Raw genomic sequence first — 23946 nt, 5'->3', positions numbered from 1 at the left:
AAAAAAAGTTAAAAACCAGGACCTCGATGGTGGTAATCTCCAGAACAGGAGGACATGGCAGATGAATGTGTGGCTAAAGGATTGGTGCAGGGAGCAGGGATTCAGATTTTTTTAGGTCATTGGGATCTTTTCTGGGGCAGAGGTGACTAGTTCAAGTGGGACAGGTGCCACCTGAACTGGAGGGGCACCAATATCTTGGCCAGGTTTGCTAGTGCTACAAGGGAGGGTTTAAACTACATTGGCAGGGGGTGGGCTCCTAAACAGAGGGCAGGTAAGTGTGAGGCTAGAAGAAGATACAGTACAGTCATAGAGATGTACAGCATGGAAACAGACCCTTCAGTCCAACCCAATCTAGTCCCACCTGCCAGCACCCGACCCATATCTCTCTAAACCTTTCCTATTCATATACCCATCCAAATGCCTCAAATGTTGCAATTGTACCAGCCTCCTCCACTTCCTGTGGCAGCTCATTCTATGCACTAATCACCCTGTGTGAAACAGTTGCCCCTTAGGTCTCTTTTATATCTTTCCCCTTCACCCTAAACCTATCCCTCCAGTTCTGGACTCCCTGACCTCCGGGAAAAGACTTTGTCTATTTATGCTATCCATGCCCCTCACAATTTTGTAAACCTCTATAAGGTCACCCCTCAGCCTCTGACACTCCAGGGAAAACAGCCCCAGTCTGTTGAGCCTCTTCCTAAAGCTCAAATCCTCCAACCCTGGCAACATCCTTGTAAATTTTTCTGAACCCTTTCAAGATTCACAACTTCTTTCCAATAGGAAGGAGCCCAGAATTGCACACAATATTCCAAAAGTGGCCTAACCACTGTCCTGTACAGCTGCAACATGACCTCCCAACTCCTGTACTCAATACTCTGACCAATAAAAGAAAAGCATACCAAATGCCACCTTCACTATCCTATCTACCTGCGACTCCACTTTCAAGGAGCTATGAGCCTGCACTCCAAGGTCTCTTTGTTCAGCAACACTCCCTAGGACCTTACCATTAAGTGTATAAGTCCTGCTAAGATTTGCTTTCCCAAAATGCAGCACCTCGCATTTATCTGAATTAAACTCCATCTGCTATTTCTCAGCCTATTGGTCAAGATCCTGTTGTAATCTGAGGTAACCCTCTTCGCTGTCCACTACACCTCCAATTTTGGTGTCATCTGCAAACTTACTATCTATACCTCTTATGCTCACATCCAAATCATTTATGCAAATGACAAAAAGTAGAGGACCCAGCACCGATCCTTGTGGCACTCCAATGGTCACAGGCCTCCAGTCTGAAAAACAATCCTCCATCACCACCCTCTATCTTCTACCTTTGAGCCAGTTCTGTACCCAAATGGCTAGTTCTCCCTGTATTCCATGAGATCTAACCTTGCTAATCAGTCTCCCATGGGAAACCTTGTCAAACGCCTTACTGAAGTCCATATAGATCACATCTACTGCTCTGCCCTCATCAATTGTCTTTGTTACTTCTTCAAAAAACTCAATCAAGTTTGTGAGACATGATTTCCCATGTACAAAGCCATGTTGACTATCCTGAATCAGTCCTTGCCTTTCCAAATACACGTACATCCTGTCCCTCCGGATTCCCTCCAACAACTTGTCCACCACCGACGTCCAGCTCACTGGTCTATACTTGGCTTATCCTTACCACCCTTCTTAAACAGTGTAAATCAGGAATAATACGTTGAAGAGACAGGTCACCTGGAACCGACAGTGAGCTTTCCTGATGAAGGGCTTATGCTCAAAACATCTATTCTCCTTCTCCTTGGATACTGCCTGACCGGCTGTGCTTTTCCAGCACCGCACTCTTTGACAGAGAGCAAAGATTGTCTGTTGAATTAAATTGCATGTATTTCAATACAGGAAGGCTGACGAGCTCAGGGTGTAGATAGGTACATGGGACTGGGATATTATAGCCAATACAGAGAGCTAGGTTGTTCTCAGTGCATCAATTTTCCAGGTCTTCCACCGCCCTGTCTGTAATCTGTTTCGTCACCATCTGAGATTTGACTGACTTATGGTGGTGTCATCAGTGAACTTGTAAATGGCATTAGTTGGGTATTTGCCAGCGCAGTCATGGGTATACAGTGAGTAGGGGGCTGAGTACGCACCCCGTGGGGGGGGTTCCAGTGTTGTGTTAATGAGGATGAAATATTGTCCCCAATCTTCACTGATTGTGGCTTGTGGATCAGGAAACTGAGGATCCAATTTCAGAGAGGGGTGCTTAGTCCAAGATCCCTAAGTTTAGTAATCAGTCTCTAGGGGATAGTAGTGTTGAAGGCTGCTGAACTGTAGTCAATGAGTAGGATTCTTGTGTAGCTGTTCTTGGTGTCAAGATGTTCTAGGGAGGAGTGAAGGGCAAATGATATGGCATCTGACGTGGATTTGTTGGTCCGATAGGCAATAGGAAATAAGAAAGGGTTGGTTACGTTATTGGGGTTGTACTATAGGCTCCCAAATAATCAAAGGAAAAAACATGCAGGGAAACTGGGGAGACTTCCAGGAGCAATAAGATTTTCAGCGTAAGGGATTGCAATTTTCCAAACATAGACTGGGACTGCCTGAGCATTAAAGGCTTAGATGGGGTGGAATTTAAGTCTGTTCAGGAAAGTTTCCACTAACAGTATATGGAGGGTTCTACTCATGAAGGGGCAAACCTTGACCTACTCTTGGGAAATAGGGCAAGACAGATGACTGAGGTGACAGTGGGAGCACTTTGGGATCAGTGACCACACTTCTATTCATTTTAAAATAGTTATGAAGAGGGACAAAACTGGTCCACAGGTTCAAGTTCTAAATTGGGGCAAACCAAACTTTGATGGAATTAGAGAGAAGCTTGCAGATTCTGGATTAGTGGTGCTGGAAGAGCACAGCAGTTCAGGCAGCATCCAAGGAGCAGCAAGATCGACGTTTCGGGCAAAAGCCCTTCATCAGGAATAAAGGCAGTGAGCCTGAAGCATGGAGAGATAAGCTAGAGGAGGGTGGGGGTGGGGAGAGAGTAGCATAGAGTACAATGGGTGAGTGGGGGAGGGGATGAAGGTGATAGGTCAGGGAGGAGAGGGTGGAGTGGATAGGTGGAAAAGGAGATAGGCAGGTAGGACAAGTCATGGGGACAGTGCTGAGCTGGAAGTTTGGAACTAGGGTGAGGTGGGGGAAGGGGAAATGTGAAAACTGTTGAAGTCCACACTGATGCCCTGGGGTTGAAGTGTTCCGAGGCGGAAGATGAGGCGTTCTTCCTCCAGGCGTCTGGTGGTGAGGGAGCGGCGGTGAAGGAGGCCCAGGACCTCCATATCCTCAGCAGAGTGGGAGGGGGAGTTGAAATGTTGGGCCATGGGGCGGCGTGGGTGTCCCAGAGATGTTCCCTAAAGCGCTCTGCTAGGAGGTGCCAAATCTCCCCAATGTAGAGGAGACCGCATCGGGAGCAACGTATACAATAAATTATATTGGTGGATGTGCAAGTAAAACTTTGATGGATGTGGAAGACTCCTTTAGGGCCTTGGATAGAGGTGAGGGAGGAGGTGTGTGTGCAGGTTTTACAGTTCCTGTGATGGCAGGGGAAAGTGCCAGGATTGGAGGGTGGGTTGTAGGGGGGCGTGGACCTGACCAGGTAGTCACGGAGGGAACGGTCTTTGTGGAAGGCGGAAAGGGGTGGGGAGGGAAATATATTCCTGGTGGTGGGGTCTGTTTGGAGGTGACGGAAATGTTGGCGGATGATTTGGTTTATGCGAAGGTTGGTAGGATGGAAGGGGAGCACCAGGGGCATTCTGTCCTTGTTATGGTTGGAGGGGTGGAGTCTGAGGGCGGAGGTGCGGGATGTGGACGAGATGCGTTGGAGGGCATCTTTAACCACGTGGGAAGGGAAATTGCAGTCTCTAAAGAAGGAGGCCATCTGGTGTGTTCTGTGGTGGAACTGGTCCTCCTGGGAGCAGATACGGCGGAGGCGAAGGAATTGGGAATACGGGATGGCATTTTTGCAAGAGGTAGGGTGGGAAGAGGTGTAATCCAGGTAGCTGTAGGAGTCGGTGGGTTTGTAAAAAATATCAGTGTCAAGTCGGTCGTCATTAATTGAGATGGAGAGGTCCAGGAAGGGGAGGGAGGTGTCAGAGATGGTCCAGGTAAATTTAAGGTCAGGGTGGAATGTGTTGGTGAAGTTGATGAATTGCTCAACCTCCTCGCGGGAGCACGAGGTGGCGCCAATGCAGTCATCAATGTAGCGGAGGAAGAGGTGGGGAGTGGTGCCGGTGTAATTACGGAAGATCAACTGCTCTATGTAGCCAACAAAGAGACAGGCATAGCTGGGGCCCATACGTGTGCCCATGGCTACCCCTTTGGTCTGGAGGAAGTGGGAGGATTCAAAGGAGAAATTGTTAAGGGTGAGGTCCAGTTCGGCCAAACGAATGCAGAGGTTGATTGGAGTAGTTTATTTGCAGGCAAAGGAACCTCTGGCAAGTGAGAGGACTGTAAAAGTCAGATAGCTAGAGTTCAAGGTCTAGATGTTCCCGTGAGGGTGAAGTTCAAGGTTGGCAGGAATAGAGAACCCTGGATGACAAGAGATTTTGAGGCTTTGACCAGAAAAGAGGAGGAGGTATGGCTCAGGTATAGACAGCTGGGATCAAGGGAATCCCTGGAGGTATTAGGGGATGAAGAAGTTTACTGAAGAAAGAAATCAGAAGAGTGAAAGGGAGTACAAAATAGCCTTGGCTGAAAAGGCTAGGGTGCATTCATAGAGATTCTTTAAGTACATTAAAGGAAAATGAATAACTAGAGAGAATCGGACCTTTCAAGGACCATGTTTGTGTCGAACCATGCAAGATGGGCAAGGTCCATAATGAATATTTCTCTTTGTTTACTATGGAGAAAGACATAAAGACTTAGGATCTTGGGGGTTAGTAGTGATATCTTAGGGACAGTCCATATCATAGTACAGGTGATTTTGGATGTATTAGAATGTATGAATATGGATAAATCTCCTGGTCCTGACCATATATATCCAAGAATCCTGCAAAAGGCTAGAGAAAAATGTGCGAGTGCCCTGGCTGATATTTTTGTATCAGTATTAGCCACTTGTGAGGTTTCGGAAGACTGGACGGCAGCGAATCTTGTACCCTTATTAGGTGATGCAAAGAAAAACCTGGGAACTAAAGACCAATAAGTCTAACATCCGTGGGAGTACGTTACTTAAGAAGATTGAGGGATAAGATGTCGATGCATTTGGAAAGACAGGGTTTGATTAGGAATAGTCAGCATGGTTATGTTCCTGGCAGATCATACGTCATAGATTCATTACAGTTCTTTGATGAAGTAACCAGAAAGGTTGATGATGGCAGGGCTGTAGACGTAATTTATATGGATTTCAGATAGGCTGATCTTGAAGGTTAGGTCACATGGAATCCATGGGGAGCTGGCAAATTGGCTTGATGGTAGGAAGCAGAAGGTAATAGTAGAAGGATGCTTGTTGGACTGGAGGCCTGTGACTAGTGGAGTGCCTCAGGGGTCTGTGCTGGGTCCATTGCTTATTTGTTATCTGTATCAGTAATCTGGATGAGAATGTCCAAGGCACGATTAGTAAGTTTGCAGATGACACGAAAATAGGTGATATCATGAACAGTGAGGAAGGTTATCAGAAATCGCATCAGAATCTTGATTTGGTTTTTGAAGAAGTGAGCAGAGAAATGGCAAATGGAGTTTAATATAAATAAGTGTGCGGTCTTGCATTTTGGAAAGTCAAATCAAGGCAGGAGTTTCATGGTGGGGAAAGTGAGGACTGCAGATGCTGGAGATCAGAGCTGAAAATGTGTTCCTGGAAAAGCGCAGCAGGTCAGGCAGCATCCAAGGAGCAGGAGAATCGACGTTTCGGGCAAGAGCCCTTCTTCAGGAATGAAGAAAGTGTGTCCAGCAGCTAAGATAAAAGGTAGGGAGGAGGGACTTGGGGGAGGGGCGTTGGAAATGCGATAGGTGGAAGGAGGTCAAGGTGAGGGTAATAGGCCCGAGTGGGGATGGGGGCGGAGTGGTCAGGAAGAAGATTGCAGGTTAGGAAGGCGGTGCTGAGTTCGAGGGATTTGACTGAGACAAGGTGGGGGGAGGGGAAATGAGGAAACTGGAGAAATCTGAGTTCATCCCTTGTGGTTGGAGGGTTCCCAGGCGGAAGATGAGGCGCTCTTCCTCCAGCCGTCGTGTTGCTATGGTCTGGCGATGGAGGAGTCCAAGGACCTGCATGTCCTTGGTGTAGTGGGAGGGGGAGTTGAAGTGTTCAGCCACGGGGCGGTTGGGTTGGTTGGTCCGGGTGTCCCAGAGGTGTTCTCTGAAATGTTCCGCAAGTAGGCGGCCTGTCTCCCCAATATAGAGGAGGCCACATCAGGTGCAGTGGATGCAGTAAATGATGTGTGTGGAGGTGCAGGTGAATTTGTGGCGGATATGGAAGGATCCCTTGGGGCCTTGGAGGGAAGTAAAGGGGAGGTTAGATTAGATTAGATTAGATTAGATTACTTACAGTGTGGAAACAGGCCCTTCGGCCCAACAAGTCCACACCGCCCCGCCGAAGCGTAACCCACCCATACCCCTACATCTACATCTACATCTACCCCTTACCTAACACTACGGGCAATTTAGCATGGCCAATTCACCTGACCTGCACATCTTTGGACTGTGGGAGGAAACCGGAGCACCCGGAGGAAACCCACGCAGACACGGGGAGAACGTGCAAACTCAGTCAGTCGCCTGAGGCGGGAATTGAACCCTGGTCTCTGGCGCTGCGAGGCAGCAGTGCTAACCACTGTGCCACCGTGCCGCCCAGGTGTGGGCGCAAGTTTTGCATTTCTTGCGGTTGCAGAGGAAGGTGCCTGGAGTGGAGGTTGGGTTGGTGGGGGGTGTGGACCTGACGAGGGAGTCACAGAGGGAGTGGTCTTTTCGGAACGGTGATAGGGGAGAGGAGGGAAATATATCCCTGGTGGTGGGGTCCATTTGGAGGTGGCGGAAATGACGACTGATGATACGATGTATATGGAGGTTTGTCGGGTGGTAGGTGAGGACCAGTGGGGTTTCATGGTGAATGGTAGGGCCTTAAGGAGTGTAGTAGAGCAGAAGAACCTTGGAGTTCAGGTGCATGGTTCTTTGAAAGTGGAGTCACGGGTAGACAAGGCAGTAAAGAAGGCTTTTGGCACGCTGGCCTTCATCAGTCAAAGCATTGGGTATAGAAATTAGGAAGTTATTTTGCAGTTGTACAAGGCATTGGTGAGGCCGCACTTAGGAGTACTGTGTTCAGTTTTGGTCTCCTTGCTAGAGGAAGGATGTTATTAAACTGGAAAGAGTACAGAAGTAATTTACAAGGATGTTGCCAGGACTCAACAGTCTGAGTTATAGGGAGAGGTTGGATAAGCTAGGACCTGGGTGGGGGAGGGGGGTATTCTGTGTAGAAGTGTATAAGATCATGAATGCATTGATACAGTGATCATACTCAGTCTTTTTCCCAGGGTTTGGGAATGGAAGACTGGAGGGCATAAGTTTAAGGTTAGAGGGGAAAGAATAAAAAGGAAGCTGAGGGGCAATTTTTTTACGTAGAGGATGGTATGCATATGGAATGAGCTGCCTGCGGAAATGGTTGAGGTGGGTACACTAACAACACTTAAGAGGCATTTAGACAAATACATAGATAGGAAATGCTAAGAAGGATATGGGCCAAGTGCAGAGAAATGGGGTTAGCATAGGTGGACATGTTGGTCAGCATAGACCATTTGGGGCCAAAATGTCTGTGTCCGTGCTGTAGGACTTTATGACTCTAAGATGTTTGAATCTGCTGTTGTTTCTGAAATCATTATTCATCTTTGTTAGACTGCAATCTTCAAATTCTTCCAATTGTTTTTTTTCCTCCTTCCTCATTACCACAACAGCTTTTATTAATGACACAAATGATCAGCTTTGACGATGACAAAGATGCCCATGTCCTCTTGGTCTGTCTTGAATTGTCTGGAGTTTTCAATACATTAGGTCCAAAATCTCTGCATGATCCAAATAGGTAGGACTACACCTGCCTGATTTCACCATATCTATCCAGGTATGGGTAGTAAACTCTGCATTGTTTTTGTTTCCGCTGTCTTACACCATTCCCCTATAATTCTTATTTACATGCTTTCCCTCTGCATCTTCATTTAGAAACATATCATCTATTTCCAAAAATACCCCAAAAACACAGCTCTACCGTAACACCATTTCTCTCAAATCCTTAATACTCCCTAAATTGTCCTAAATTATCCACTGTCTTGTGTCAGATGAGCTGAAATTATCTGTGACCATATTTGAAGATGAAAACCATTGTCTTTGGTCCCCACTATGATCTCCATTGCCTACCCACCACCATCCTCCCTCTCCCTAGCAACTGAGGCTCAACCAAAATCAGACTGTTTCAATAGGTATCACATCTGATTATAATTTGAGCCACCAAACACGTACTGCACAATCTCCAAGATTGTTTATTTCCACCTCTGCAATATTGTCTTACCTCAGCACACCTGCAGTGAAGCCCCTTGCTTCTCTCTCATCTTAACTGTTCCAATGCTTTCCAGAAGTTTATAAACTTGCAACCATTCAAAATTCCATAGGTTTGCCTAATTCACATTAAGTTCCATTCACCCACCACCACTACTTGTTTTTTTTTCCTATGTTGGCTCTTGGTAATTCCTTAATATCAAAATTTCTTGATTTTGAAATTGTTTTTCTTGTTTACAAATCCCTTGGAAATCTTGCCTGCTTGACCAAGGCAGCTTGGATAGAGATAGGTTCAACAAGCAGTCTCCAATGCTGTAAACTCATTCATGACCTAATTTAACTTTACCTACTTTACACTTCGGATTTTTGTAGATGGCACTGCAAAAGGTACGTCTGATGGAAAGGGTGTACACCCCCAGTTTGTGACAATGAAGTTAGGGAGAAACAAGTCCTGTATTTCAGTGAGAGGTGCCTGTCCACACAAGGCTCTTTTGAGAGTGCTAGTGCAGAGGAGCCATTCGTATGCTCTCATTTGTGGACAGCTGAGTTGACACCAACATAGACATTGTGCTGTTTCATTCAGGAAACTAATTTATTTTTCTGTTTGCAGGAGAAAACCAATAAGGAGGGGGTTAAGACCAGGCAGAGACTTGTCTCTAACTGCACATCCTGTCTTGCACAAATGGAGAAGCCTTGGGGAAAAATAGCAGAGCACCAGGGCTGCCTATTATTACTGATGGTGAAGCAGAGTTGGCTGCCTAAGATGGTGAGTGAGTTCAGTAGGTACACATGGCATAGTGCTCAGGTCTATCTGTTCATGGACACGATCATGCAATTGATGACTATTTCAAGAAACCCATTGCTGGCCCTGAACCCAATGGATCTCTCCACCTAATTTGTCTGTCTGGATTGCAGCAATAACACACACAGTGTAAGTCCTCTGAAAGACATTAGTCAGCTCCCTGTTGCACTGAAGGGATATATATTGGGAAATCTTATACTTATCCCTGGAAAAATAAATCCAGCAGCATAGCATTTGAAAGACACAGTGATCTTTAATGCTATTGTGGGGGAGTCCCCACCAAACATGAGTCTCAGCTCATACAGTAATATGGCAAAGAACAGTAATTGCCTCACTGTAGAGTCATGGTCCTCACTAACAATGCTACGTGGGACATCTGCCAATTGATCCACTTCAGATTATTTCTTGAAGATGGTCATTGGCATGCCCTTCTCTTATTGAGTGATAGCTGTTTTATTTTGTCTTTGCATGGTCCCCAATTTCTATGCATGGCATATACTTGGTGAGTGGCTATGAAGAACCTTGGGTCCAATTTAGGACAAGGGTTTGAAGATCATGGATCATTCCTATACTGCTTTCGGAGTAGACTTATAGGTTTGCTCCTACATCTTTGTCGCTGGCTGAAAATCCTGGAGCAGAGTGTCTGGGATAATTCCTTGCCCCACCATAAAAAGAGTAGAGGGAATGCAGAAGCTTCGATAAGAGTGCCCAAGGAACTGGCTGGAGACCAGACCTTCACCTCTGACTCAGGAGGAAGTCTTGTAGTACAGTGGACAGGACTAGGACAAAAAGCAGTCCAAGTTTCTAGGTCCTTGATGCAGGACCAGATAAGTGCAGGTGATCTCACAGCAGAGAGGTGTACAAAATTTGTTGTTAATGAAAATATATACACTACTATCCATTGACTCCATCTATACTTCCCACTGCCTTGGAAAAGCAGCCAATATAATTAGACCCGTCCCAACCCAGTTATATCCTCTTCCGTTGGGCAGAAGATATAAAAGTTTGAATACACGTCAGATGAGATTCAAGAACAGCCTCTTTTGTGTTTTTACCAGACTTTTGAATGACCTCTTAAATGTAAATGTTGATCTCTCTCTGCTGCTCTAATACTGTATTCTGCACTCTGTTCTGCAATCCTAATGCAATTTGTGTGCTATGATTTGCTGGTATAAGCATGCAAAACAAGACTTTTCACTGTATCTCAGTATATGTGATAACAATAAATTAATCTGCAATTCTCATCGGCACTTTCAACTCCAATCTGAAGATATTGCACATGCGGAATACACAGCTGATATTTCCACCAATTCGCCAAGTCCTGCTGCGAGACTGACACAATATTAGAATTCTGATTTGCAAATAATTCACTCAGTTGCTTTAGCTTGAGCAAGCCTTTTTGACTATAAGAGCAGAAATTAGGCCGTTTGGCCCATCAAGACTGCTCCGTCATTCAATCGTGGCTGACAGGTCTTTCAACCCCATTTTCCCACCTTCTCCACATAACCTTTGGTCCCCTTCGTAATAACTTATTTATCTCTGTTTTGAATATACTCTATGACCTAGCCTCCACAGCGTTCTGTGGCAATGAATTCCACAGATTCACCACTCTCTGGCTTAAGATATTTCTCTTTATCTCCATTCTAAAAGGTCTACCCTTTACTCATTGGGACCTCGTCTCTCCTGCCAATGGAAACATCTTCCCAACATCCACTCTGTCCAGCTGTTCAGTATTCTGTAAGTTTCAGTCAGATTTTGTCCACCCCACCCCCCCCCCCCCACCCCCATCCTTCTAAATTCCATCAAGTATAGTCCCAGAGTCCTCAAATGTTCATCATATGTTAAGCCTTTCATTTCTGGGATCATCCTCGTGAACCCCACTCCAGGGCAAATACAACTTTCCTGAGGTATAGGGCCCAAAATTGCTCACAATACTCTATAAGGGTCTGATCAGACCACATTTAAAGCCTCAGAAGTACATCTCTGCTTTCATATTCTAGTCCGTTCAAGATGAATGACAACATTGCACCTTCCTTTCTAACTACTGACTCAACCTGCAAGTTTACCTTAAGAGAAATATGGACTAGGACTCGTTTTGCACTTCTGATTTCTGAATTTTCTCTACATGTCTCTATTCTCCCAACCAAAGTGCATGGCCTCACACTTTCTCACTATGTATTTCATCTGCCACTTTTTTTTAAACCCACTCTCCTAACAGAGGAAATAAGTGTAAAATGGAAATCTCAATAAATTGTAAGGTTATTTGAAAAACAATTATCAATACATCAGGTTACTTATCTAAACAGTACATCTTCCATCAGCTGATCTGCCTGAAATGTCGGCGGATGATTTGGTTTATACGAAGATTGGTAGGGTGGAAGGTGAGCACCAGGGGCGTACTGTCCTTGTTTCCGCCACCTCCAAACAGACCCCACCACCAGGAATATATTTCCCTCCCCACCCTTTTCCGCCTTCTGCAAAGACCGTTCCCTCCGTGACTACCTGGTCAGGTCCACGCCCCCCCGCCTACGACCCACCCTCCAATCCTGGCACTTTCCCCTGCCACCGCAGGAATTGCAAAACCTGCTCCCACACCTCCTCCCTCACCTCCATCCAAGGCCCTAAAGGAGCCTTCCACATCCATCAAGGTTTTACCTGCATATCCACAAATACCATTTATTGTATCCGTTTCTCCCAATGTGGTCTCCTCTAGATTGGGGAGACTGGACACCTCCTAGCAGAGCGCTTTAGGGAACATCTCCAGGACACCCACACCAACCAACCCCACCGCCCTGTGGCCCAACGTTTCAACTCCCCCTCCCACTCTGCCGGGGAAATAGAGGTCCTGGGCCTCCTTCACTGCCGCTCCCTCACCACCAGATGCCTGGAGGAAGAACGCCTCATCTTCCGCCTCGGAACACTTCAACCCCAGGGCATCAATGTGGACTTCAACAGCTTCCTCATTTCCCCTTCCCCCACCTCACCCCAGTTCCAAACTTCCAGCTCAGCACTGTTCCCATGACTTGTCCTACCTACCTACCTATCTTCTTTTCCACCTATCCACTCCACCCGCGCCCCCCCCCCCCACCTATCACCTTCATCCCTTCCCCACTTACCTGTTGTACTCTATGCTACTTTCTCCCCACCCTCCTCTCATTTATCTCTCCACTCTTCAGGCTCACTGTCTGTTTTCCTGATGCAGGGCGTTTGCCTGAATCGTCAATTTTCCTGCTCCTTGGATGCTGCCTGAACTGCTGTGCTTTTCCAGCACCACTCTAATCTAGAATCTGGTATCCAGCATCTGCAATCCTTATTTTTACACAAGATGGTCACCAGATCACAATATGGAGAGAAACAGCAGAGCAGATAGAGACACCAGGCAAAAGTGAGGACCGCAGAATCTGGAAATCAGAGTCTCGATTAGAGTGGTCCTGGAAAAGCACAGCAGGTCTGGCAGCATCCAAGGAGCAGGAAAATTGACATTTCGGGCAAATTCCTGATGGAGGGGTTTTGCCCAAAATGTCGATTTTCCTGCTCCTCGGACACTGCCTGATCTGCTGTGCTTTTCCAGCACCACTCTAATCCAGATAGAGATACTGCATGGGGCCAACAGAATGCCAGGACAATGCCATCACAACCCAGTTGATTAGTTTAAGGTGGGCGGGGGAGAGAATACACATGAGTAAACAACATTGCCCGCCCAAGTGTCTGGGTCCAGCCAACACCTCTCATAGTAATCATCCTTCTCAGGAACAGCTATTAGTGCCTATTACTACAGCAGTGGATTTCCATGCAGACATTGAAACTGACAATGACCATGTGGAAATTAACAAAGGCTGCACTGGAACTGACAAAGACTGTATCGAAACTATCAACGATTCTGCAATGATTGCCATAAACAAACCATGTTACAAAGACCACTGTGCTGTTGGTGTCATTCTCTCCCCAGAGTTCTGGTATTTCCTTGTGCAATAAACTCTGCCATTGAATCCCGATTCTGACTCCGAGAGTGGTGCTTTTCCCCACAACAACTGGCGCTGCAAGCAGGGTTCTTATTACTGGTGCCCTGGTTGAGAGTGTAGGGTCCCACAGGCAGGAGATAGACCAGGGAACAATGTAAAATACTGCAGCCACTGCAAAAGAACAGGACACACAGAAACAGTGTGCTGGGAAAAGCATGGGACACCCCTAAACACCAGCTGGGAGACCGCGGAGCAGTGGAAGTCCCGAGTTTAGCAGAGCTGACAACCAGCCGCCCCCACTCATGAGGGTAAGGGAGAGGGGAGAATTTACCTACCTACAGTAATAGGAGGGAGGAAATGAGAGATGCTAGTGGACACAGGAGCCGCTGTATCCATCACAAACCTACCCTTACACCACACAAACAAAATGATTCACTTAGCCGAGGTAGGAGGGGATAAAACACCAGCTTATCTAAGCAAAACCACCCTCATAGAAATAAATAACATCTGTATCCCCATTAGATTCTACATATGCCATAATTGGCAATGATCTCATGAAAGAATTGTGCAAAAGGGAAATTGATTTGGCCCAGACAGGACCGTCGAAAGACTGAGATTGGGAAACTTACAATTCACCTTGAAACTATTAAAATGGCTACAGTCATCAGTAGGGACTGAAACCTCGAAAAGGGGGGAATTCAGAGCCATCTGCATCTCCGTCTCCTGAGCCTGGGCAGAAACAAAGTTAGATACAGTTCTAGTTAACGTAGGCCCGATGAGGGTTCCCAGACCAGAGCGTAAGCCCCACTAGCAATACCCAATAAAACCCGAAGCAGTACAAGCAGTTGTGGAGAGGACAAGCAAGGACTAGTGAAACAGGGAATCCTGAAACAAACCACAAGTACAACTAATTCCCCAGCATGGCCAGTAATAAAGCCTGATGGGAGCTATAGGCTCACCATTGATTATACAGGACAAAATAAGGTCACCCCCAAACTGCATCCCATTGTAGCAGACCCCTCCACCATTTTAAATGGCTTGGCCCCAGAGCACAAGATTTTTACTGTTTTAGACATAGCCAACGGCTTTTGTCTATTCTGTTACACCCAAAGTCCTAGAACAAATTTGCTTTTACAGTAAAGGGCAGACAGTACATGTGGACTCTCCTGCCACAAGGATTCCACAACAGCCTCACTACTTTTCACAGGGTGATGAGCGACATCCTAAAGAGAGTTGATTTACCAGAGAGTAGCACTGCCCTCCAATAAGTAGATGATATCCTAATTGCCTCAGAGTTCGAGTCAGGACATCAGGAAGCTTTCGGGCTAGTATTGCAGGAATTAGCAACCACAGGGTTAAAAGTCAGCCTCACAAAGGCACAGATTGGCAAAACACAAGTCTTATACCTGGGACACCTCATATCCCAGGGACACAAAGGAATGCCCAACGATCACAAGAAGGCAATCCAACAGATGCCACAACCTGTCACTGTCAGGGGGGTCAGAAAGGTCTAGGGGCTATTCAACTACAGTCGGAGCTTCAAACCAGAGTTCGCAAAATTGGCTGAACCGATCCAGAGACTAATTAAAGGAGGCAAGCCCGCCTCGGAACCTGTAACCTGGGGACCAGGACAGGAGGAGGCATACAGTCAGCTTAAAACTCAGCTCATATCGGCCCCTGGGCTAGGACTGCCAGATCCCAGCAAGGATTTTCACATCGACTGTAATAATGCAGGAGGGTTTTACTCCGCAGTGGTCAGCCAAGACCATGGTAGCAGGAGAAGGCCTGTAGGGTACTACTCAATTACAGAAGGGCCTGTAGTCACCGCGTTGCCCAGGTGCATAGCATCCTCAGACTGTGGTGCTTGGGCCATTAGGGTTAGCGAGCCCTTAGACAGGGAATGTCATCCTCCACACTAAACACACCCTAGTAGAGATGCTAAACACAGGGAAACTGAGGGCCGTTTGCAATGAGAAGGGCAAAGTGGGAGGCAGTTCTTTTAATCCCCCCAGACACAGTCGAGGAGACCCTCTCTGTGGACGGGTCACGAAATTATGTAGCAGAGTCACCCCAAACAGGATGGGCTGTGGTAAATGATAACTTAGAAACAGTTATTTCTGAGAGGATTGATAGAAGCCAGTCTTGTAGCACTCACCAAAGCATTGGAACTAGCAAAAGGAAAATCCGTGAATATATATACGGACAGTCAATATGCCTTCGGTGCAGTCCATGACTACATGGTGGCTTGGGGCAGAAGAGGGTTCACTGCTGCAGGGGGACCACCTATCAGACACCAATTGAGAATTCAGGCACTCCCCATGCCAGTGAACAGCCAAAAGAGGCTGCAGTAATAAAAATAAAGGCCCAGCAAAAGAGAGCCCAAATTGGCTACAATTCAAAGGAAACCAGACAGCAGACCAAGCAGATCAGAAAGCCCCAGAACAAGAAGCCATTAATGGTGGGCGGCACGGTGGCTAGCACTACTGCCTCACAGCACCAGAGACCCCGGTTCAATTCCCGCCTCAGGCGACTCTCTGTGTGGAGTTTGCACATTCTGCGTGGGTTTCCTCCGGGTACTCCGGTTTCTTCCCACAGTCCAAAAATGTTCAGGTTAGGTGAACTGGCCATGCTAAATTGCCCGTAGTGTTAGGGACAGGGGTAAATGTAGGGGAATGGGTCTGGGTGGGTTGCGCTTTGGTGGGTCGGTGTGGACTTGTTGGGCCGAAGGGCCTGTTTCCAAACTGTAAGTAATCTAATCTAATGAGAGCGCAATTAGCGAAAGATGCTATCCAAATTCAGCAGCTGCAGAAGGGCACCCCGCAGGAAGCGAACGAACAATGGAAACTGCAGGGTCATTCAATGGGGAGGATGGTGTCTGGAGGCAAGCAGACAAGGTGGTAGCAACAACATGTATACAGAACACATTGCTTGAACTGCACCACGGGCTCTCCCATACGTAGAGAGGCCATGATAGCAAGCCGAGGGAGAGAGTGGTGGTGGACGGGAATGGGAAAAGATGTGGTCAAGTTCTGCCACAGGTGCATGATTTGTGTACAACATAACGCAGGGAGACCCATAAAAGTTAAGATGGGACACCAGCCCAGACGTAGGGGACCCTGGTAACACCTTAAGGTGGATGTCACAGGGTGACTACCACCTTCTGGTGGGAAAATGAACTGCTGATCGTGATAGACCAATTCACCCGGTGGGTAGAAGCATTCCCATCCAAAAGCTGCACAGCAACCACAGTGGCCAGAATATTAGGTGGGGGGGCCTACCTCTCCAAATTGACTCCGACCATTGGACACATTTTACAGGAAAAGTCATGAAGACTGTATGCCAATTGCTCAGCATTTCACAAAACTTCCACATTCCCTAACACCTTTGGAGTTCAGGGATGGTAGAGAGAATGAATAGAACTTCAAAAATGCTTTAGCTAAGGCTATGCAAGCCTCAGGCAGACTTGGGTTGAAGTATTGCCAACCATACTGAAGACATTAAGAGCCACCACGAATCAGGCAACCGGGCTAACACCATATGAATTAATGACAGGGCGAGCAATGCAATTGCCAGAGACAATAATCACAGGTGGCACTGATGTGTGTCCACCAAAAGACAAAATTCGGCGATATGTCATAGAATTAAGTGCCTAATTGAAAGGGATGTGGAAATCTGACAAACAGGACAAAAAAGACAGGGCTGGGGAACTCGAAGTCTTCCCTGACGTCCCAGCAGCAGAAAGCCACGTCCTAATGCGAGCAATACCTGACAAACCAGACTTTGCACCAAAATGAAATGAGTTATATGATGTGATAATAAGTGGGTACACCTGGGCCTGCCTAGACATTAAAGGAAAAGGCACATGGAAACACTGGACTCAACTAAAACCATTTAAAGGCTCCTGTGACCAAACGAATGTCATTGACCATTCCTCAGGTGCAAGCAGCAAAGGCGTACAAGACAGTCATCTGGGGGAAGAGTACTGAAAACAGAAGAGAACAAGGCACGACTGCACCTCCTAATAGGAACAACTTTAACTGTTAACTCTATTTTAACTGCAACATATATGTAGCTATCCATTTGCCGAGAGGTGTGAGGGAGGAGCGAAGGACTTCTGGGAAGGTGAGTCTAACTGTTTAAAACACTTACTTCAGGCGTCGGGGCCTTCATCTGCCGAGAGGTGCGAGGGAGGACCAAAGGACTTCTGGGAAGGTTTTAAGTGGGTGAGATATGGATTTCTGGGATCTCTATTTTTGGGGGGTGCAGCAGGAGTTGTCAGCGTTAAAAACCGAAATTATCTTGTAAGTGGCCTGACTATCCCAGGCAACAGGACCTCAAAAGCTCTGGAAGCAATTAACACAGAGCTGACTGAACTCAGACTCTACACACAGCAGACATGTTATGCGGTGGATTATCAATTAGCACATCAAGGGGGAGTTTGTACAATTATTGGTGACAATTGCATTACCCACGTTATTGACACCTCTTATAATATTGCAGAAGCCATCAAGAAAATCCGAGAACAGCTAGACAGTTTTCCACAGGGAACCACAATTACAGACAGCTAAATTGGTTGCTCAGTAAATCTTGGGGACCCTACTTGGCACATAGGATAGTTTTCCTCATTGCACTCATACTGGTATTCTGTGTGGGCCTCGGGTGTTTAAAGCTCTGCTCTAAGATGCTACTTCCAAGAAATGTACCAGCAGCGAGTGTTGCCATGGAAGAGCCCCCAAAGAAATTGGCATTCCATGATACACCCTGGGAGGGGTAGCTCCTAGGGATGACCTACCTCTACATTTAAATTGGGTGGTCTGCGGGAGATTAGATTAGATTAGATTCCCTACAGTATGGAAACAGGCCCTTTGGCCCAACAAGTCCATACCGACCCTCCGAAGAGTAGTCCACCCAGACCCATTCCCCATATTCACCCCTGACTATGGGCAATTTAGCATGACCAATTTACCTAACCTGCACATCTTTGGATTGTGGGAGGAAACCGGAGCACCGGAGGAAACCCACGCAGACACGGGGAGAATGTGCAAACTCCACACAGTCAGTTACCCAAGGCAGGGATCAAACCTTGGTCCCTGGAGCTGTAAGGCAGCAGTGCTAACCACTGAGCTCCTCTGAAGTTGCCTCCTTGACCACAAAGGGAGGAGTGAAGAGAGAGATGGCATGGGACGTTGCAGGATAATGTGGTAGTAATCACGATGCGGTGGTCCAGGGAATAACCTTGGAAATAAACAAGAACTGGATCAGAAACTGGATAACGGTGTGTTTCTCCTTGGAAGCCACATAATCTTTGGGTCTTTGAGATTGGAAGGTTCATGTCAGACTTCACGGAGGACATTGAGGGTCCTGTGTCAATCAGAAAGGGATACCATCTATTTTCAACATGAAGTAAGACTGTTTTCAAAGGAAATTTCAAAGTCTTACTTAGTCATTGGGAAAAGGAGTTAATTTGTGAAAAATTGGTGAGTCATCCTCTGCCTCTCACTTGCATCAAAGGGTGATTATTATTAAGGAGTTTCCCCCAGTTGTCATAAGAGTGCTGAGGGTTACATTCATATCTGCACCCTTGGTTTCCCCCATGGCCCCTTTAGGGTAATTAGAAGTCCAATGAAAGGAGTGGCCACAATTAAAGCAGCCTCAGGGGTCAGGCAGTGACGAGCCAAATGATATGGGTGCCACAATTGAAACAGCTCTGAGGCAGTTGTGGCAAAGCATGGTGAGACTTTTTAAGAGGATAGGCGAGATCTTGATTTTAGTTGACTGCGAGTATTCCAGGCTACAGAGTCGTTAAACTGAGGAGGGAGCAGAGGAAGAGGTGCGGCTACAGCAGCAGCGTATGTCTGAGGGTGAGCTGCAGCTGCCGAACTAACAGGAGTCTGAGGAGTATGAGAAGGTGTGGTGATAGCGAGGGTGAATCCAGGTGGGAGAATGACAGGGGCCTGTGACAGGGGAACAACGGGGATTTGAGAATTAGGGGCAACAGTTAGATAAGCAGGAGGGTGAATAATCTGTGGTAAAGGGGCTAGGGCAGGGGACGCTTGACTTGTTGATGCGCAGGGACTGAAATAACTAGGGGTGCATTAAGATTCACTTGTGGGCTAGGTGGTGGTGGGGGAGGCGGTGGCAGTGCGAAGCGCAGATAGGAACATCAATCATCTAAATCTGAATTTTCATTGTCTCCCGCACCCAAACCAAGGCCAACCATCGAACAGCACAGTTCTTTTTGTTTATCAGTGACCAGTGACTTTTCTTTTTGTTTCTGTTGATGTTTGACTTGAGCACATTCATTTTTGAGGACCTCAATAGATTTCTTGGTACCATCATTAGTTAATTCAATTCCCAATTTGGTGGCAGTATCCTGCCATGAATGCAAAATCAATCCTTTGTGGCTTTCACAATAAAATTGCCGCCATAGTCCAATCAATTCTTTTGCTTTTGAGCCTAGGTTTCATCACCAAATCAATCGTTGGGCTGATTTAACCAACTGAGTATTTTTAGGGACGCCCAGTGGCTATTGCTTATCACCAAATGTCTTATTTAAGGTGCCAGAAAGTTTTTGCAGGCTTTCAGACTTTTCCTGATACTTTTCACATGGATTCACCAATGAAGAAGACAGATCTTCTGTCTGATCTATATTATTACCCATCTTAAAACAACCTTCCGTTTATAATCCCGACTTAAGACCTTTACTATTCAATAACCTGACAACAAACAACAAAACTAATGACTTCCACAAACCCTTCTCAACTTTCCAAAAACCTTCGACAGTTTTATTATGATGTATTGTGATATTTCCTTATTTAGTCTTTCACAGAACAATTCGGAAGTCAGTTTAGACAACACTAATTTGACCGAATCTGAGTCTCTGACTCATTTGAAGTACTTCCTTACGCAGGTCCCCGACCTGTTAGTGGAGTCCCCGACTCCCTGGAGTCCCCAACTTTCTTTTTAAGAGTCCCTGACTCTATTCGGATCCCAGTCCACAGGTCCCTGACTTCCTGCAGTCCCCGGCTCCTTTTTTTTGTTAAGAGTCCCCAACTCTATTTGGATCCCCAATCTGCAGGTCCCCGACCTATTAGTGGGAGTCCCCGACTCCATTTCTCTTTAGTGAAATCTTACCAGGACCGATCCTTTTCGGGCTGGGCTTACACAATAGACAGCAAGGGGTCAAATCAATCATGACTTGAATGAGAGGAAAACCAAACGGAGGAAAAACACACATCAGGCTGGCCAATTCCTCTACACTCAATAATGGAGGACTCAAGGCTCTTACATAACTGCCCACAATTCATCCATACTGAGTCCGCGTCACGGCACCAGATGATGATCTGGACACCTGGCAGGGTCTCTCGGTTTCATGATTGGTCAATAAACACTCGTAATCGGTCTGGAATTTAAGACTTCACTCCCTATATTTCATACGGCCGTGCACAGAGCGTCCAGAAGTACAAAGGTTATACACTTCTGTATTCCTCAGAGGAACTGTGCACATGGCTTAAAACAAAGACATTTTTATACTTTTCTTAAACAAGGGTACAGGCCATGATCACATAGTACATTCAAACAACTACCAATCAATACACCATACGGCTTTATTTGACAGTTACTTGGTCCTTTAATATTTACTGGGAACCAACTTTATTTTCCAACACTCAGGCCACCCTTATCTCACTAACCAAGCCACTGCACCTGCATCTGTATCTGAAGGTCAGTTAGGATGGCCAGTAAAGTCGTATCTAGTCTAGGTATTTCTATGCTGTAAAGGGAGCACTGTCTGCTAATCTCTTATTAAAGCAGACTGTGGTTAGTCAATTATGTAGCTATAGCAGAATTAGCAGTTAGTAACTGAAAAGCCATTTTACGCAGTGTTAGCAGAATTGTCAATTTGCAGCCTAGAAGCCATTTTGTCATGTTATTTGTATCGAGAAGCCATCTTGTTGCCACCTAAGTTATTAAGAGCATCTGTTAAGTGGTTGTTCCTGCCAACAGCTAGTCACCTCAGCTCGTATTCAGGTTTCAGATCCTCACGAGAACATTGACATACCCTCTCTCAACTCACCATCCATCATGTCCTTCACCTTTGTGAACACTGATGCAAAGTATTTGTTGAGGATCTCTCCCATTGGTTCCACACATAAATTTTCTGCTTTATACTTGAATGGACCTACCTTTTCCCTAGATACACTCTTGCCCTTCATGTATGTACAAAAAGCCTTGGGATTTTCCTTAATCCTGTTTTGCCAAGTTCATTTCATGGCTCCTTGTAGCCCTCCTACCCTCTTGTTTAAGTTCTTCCCTGCTTTCTTTATATTGCTCGAGGGCTCTGTCTTCAGTTTCTTAAATCTTTATGTATGCTTCCTTTTTCTCTTGTCATCCAAGATTCCTGAATTTTTGCAATCCTCATCCTTCACCTTCACAGGAAGATGCTGGTCCTAAACTCTAATCAACTGGCATTTAAAGGATTCACATATGACAGATGTGGATTTATCCTCAAACTGTCGTCCCCATTCTACATTCCTCAGTTCCAGCCTAATATTGTCGTAGTTATCCTTTCCCCAGTTTAGTACTTTCACTACAGGACTACTGTTAGGGACTGATCTTTAAGGGGACCTATTCTCTCTCTAGCCACCCTTTTGTTCTTAATATAGCTATAGAACCTATTGGCATTATCTTTAACCTTATCAGCTAGATTCATCTCATACCCTTGTTTCTAATTTCCCTCTTAAGCATGCTCCTATATGTTTTAAAGTCATCTAAGGATTCACTTGAGCAGTCTTTTTCCAGAGCCTCAACATCCCTTGTCAGCTAGGGATCCACAAACTTGCCTGCTTTTCCCTTCACCCTAACAGGGACATACTGTCCCTTGACTCTAGATATCAGTTTTAAAAGCATCCCATTCCTTCAAACAGACTCTGTGAGATGCTGCTTAATGGCCCCAACTTTGACCCTGCTCCAGTTTAGCATCTTAACCTGTGCACCTAACATATTGTCATTTGGCTCGCAACCCCAAAATCTCATTTTGTGACCCTGCTGAGGGGCTGTGATCCATAATTTGAGAAGACATTGGTTAAGATAAATTGTTCTTGCCGAGGGATTGCACAAACATGTTGGGAAAACAAACCTCTTTCTATGCTGTAGCAATTCGAAAATACTGTGATATATCACTTAGAATGTGAATCTCAGCTTCTCAAGGTGAAAGGTCTATCGCTGATACAGAACATGCTAAGTTTGGAACTAAGTACAACAGAAAATCTTCGTCAACAATTTTCTGCTTTTACTACTAATAAAAACAGAAGTTAAAAGTAATGCAAATATCAGTTTAACCTTTAAGTATGACGAATGTTTCATCTTTAAACTCATGTATGATCACATACGTATAAATCTGCAAAGGAAATTCTGGAAATCATTTTAGTTTCTGTAAACTCTCATGTTATCATTCATCTAGGCAGCAGATGGTGCTGTAGCTCACAGCTCAGACACGCTCCTCTGGCTGGCTGAGCAAGCTAAGCAAAAGTTGCAGAGCTCTGGATGTACCTGTATCAGGAGCACCTTTACTGAACTCATCTCAACAGTGTGAGCAACATGTATCCACACCAATATTGAGTTGAGAAGTGTGGTGCGGGAAAAGCACAGCAGGTCAGGCACCATCCGAGAAGGAGAATCGACACTTTGGGCATAAGCCTTCATCAGGAATGAGTCCTCAGATGCTGCCTGACCTGCTGTGCTTTTCCAGCACCACATTTTTGGGCTCTGATCTCCAGTATCTGCAGTCCTCACTTTCTCCTCTGCAATAATATACAAATCAGTGGAAAAAGTTGCAAGTAAAATATGAAGTATTAATAAACAAGTGTTATTCTCCACACAAACAAATCCAAGTGTCACAAATTCTATCAAAGTTTTTATTGAATACCAATTTTCTCTCACTAAAGAGAACAACTCCAGCTTTTACTTATCAATAACAGAAATCGGTCATCACTCGATCCATTTTCAAAAATCCTGTCTACACCTTCTCGAAAGCCTTTGCATCTCTTGAGGTTTGGTGTCTAGAATTGGCAAATATGCCAATATTGTTTCATAAAAATTCATCAGCACTTACTGACCTTTGTAACTTACACCTTTATTTATAAAACCTAAGATCCCATATGCCTTTTGAACCAGCTTCTTAACATCCTCTGCCACCTCCAGTAACCCACCAAGTCATTCATGTAGATTAAGAAAAGTAGTGGTCCCAGTACTGATCCCTGGGAACAATATATCTTCTTTCATTCTGAAAAACAACCATTTACCACTACTCTCTGTTTCTGTCACTGTCAATTTTTTATGCCAGAGTGACCTTTAGTTTACAGACCTAACATGTGACTCTTTATCAAATGGCTTCTGGAAGTTAATGTACAGCCCGTCAACCACATTACTCCCACACCTCCCAAAAAGACTAATTTAATTATGATTTGCCTTTAGAAAATCTGTTCCAGTTTTCCTGATTCACCACTTGTCCAAGGAACTGTTCAGGGAGGTGATGACCTTGTAATATTATCCTGAATCGGTTTACAGAGCAGTGTGATGCCAACAGCGTGGATTCAATTCCTATCACTAGTTTAAGGTTACCATGAAGAGCTTCTTTCTCAACCTTTTCCCTCTCCTGAGGTTTGGTGGCCCTCAGGTTAAATCACC

The 23946-nt window shown here is 45.7% G+C and overlaps 1 long non-coding RNA gene across 3 annotated transcripts in view; it reads left to right on the top strand.

The window, feature by feature from the left end:
- LOC140494529 (uncharacterized) overlaps positions 1–17376 on the top strand; it is a 66506-nt gene extending 49130 nt beyond the window's left edge. For 2 of the 3 annotated variants that reach the window (XR_011964002.1, XR_011964001.1), the window contains one exon: positions 9107–10542. This is a non-coding gene — a long non-coding RNA (uncharacterized lncRNA). Of the gene's footprint in view, positions 1–9106; positions 10543–17196 lie in introns of those variants that run through there. The other variant, XR_011964000.1, reaches the window with a different exon arrangement.
- The last annotated feature ends 6570 nt before the right edge of the window (positions 17377–23946 follow it).

Source organism: Chiloscyllium punctatum, chromosome 24 (assembly GCF_047496795.1).
Source record: "Chiloscyllium punctatum isolate Juve2018m chromosome 24, sChiPun1.3, whole genome shotgun sequence".
Lineage (NCBI taxonomy): Eukaryota > Metazoa > Chordata > Chondrichthyes > Orectolobiformes > Hemiscylliidae > Chiloscyllium > Chiloscyllium punctatum.
This window is presented reverse-complemented; position numbering and strand designations above follow the sequence as displayed.